Here is a 999-nt window from a genome sequence, read left to right on the forward strand (position 1 = left end):
TGAAGCACTGTAAAAATATGGAATGCATTCGTTTTTCTCATTGCAATGTTGTATGCTTTGTCAAGGTAGACAGAAACATTTTCTCTGTTGAATGCAAGAAGCACACTATTAATCATAGCCCAGCCATGATCTGTCTCAACCTGCGCTATTTGTTTTTTGGTGTTGTTTGATATTTTCCTCTTAAATTCCATAAGACAGTGTGATATGGTGGGGACTGAATGACTGTTTGACACAAGTTCTGTGACCGGTAGTGGAGGGCTGCATAATACAGAACCTTTTGTTTTAATCTGGTGTTTTCTGCAAAACACTGCCAGTACTATCAAGGTAGAGAGTGACTGGAGTGTTTTTTTTAGGTGTTCTGTCAAAATTTTAAGCCCACCCTGTGTTTACAAATGTAGAGCAAATGGATCAAGTTGTAGGTGCTGTAGATAGCCTTTAAAAGATTCAGGACTGCCACTCTCCCAGATTACTTTTTGAGTGAGCATCAGTGTAATGTTTGTGCTGCATTACATAAAGAAAGCCACGTCTTTACAAGTTAACTAGTTTATTAACTAACAGCCTTAGACATTGTTACTCGGGTTTACAGCTCCCGTTTCTGACTTCTTCATGTGAGTCCTCCTTATCTTCTATCGCCACCTACTGGTGATGCATATCATTACATCCCCGTTTCAAGCTTGTTTATTAAGGTGTCAACGGCTTTCACTAACAGAGTCACCAGTAACAACATCACCAGTAACAACAGTCAACATACAGACCTCAGGAGTTAACAAACTTCATAATAAAAGAACTCCACACTTAACAGTGTAACCTTTTTTAATTTTTTTACTTTTTTAACCTTGTTTAATCAGTCTCTCTGGTGGTCTCGGTGTCCTAGTTGACCTTCTTAAGACCTGTGTAGAACTAGTGTTGTTTGGTAAACACTGCATGAAAAGTGAGATTTTCGTCCACGTAAACTCCCGCAGATCTCCCTGATTTTCGTCAGTTTCCGACAATTTGCAA

This window comes from Cyprinodon variegatus, unplaced genomic scaffold (genome assembly GCF_000732505.1).
Source record: "Cyprinodon variegatus isolate N-32 unplaced genomic scaffold, C_variegatus-1.0 Scaffold1863, whole genome shotgun sequence".
In the NCBI taxonomy this organism is placed as follows: domain Eukaryota; kingdom Metazoa; phylum Chordata; class Actinopteri; order Cyprinodontiformes; family Cyprinodontidae; genus Cyprinodon; species Cyprinodon variegatus.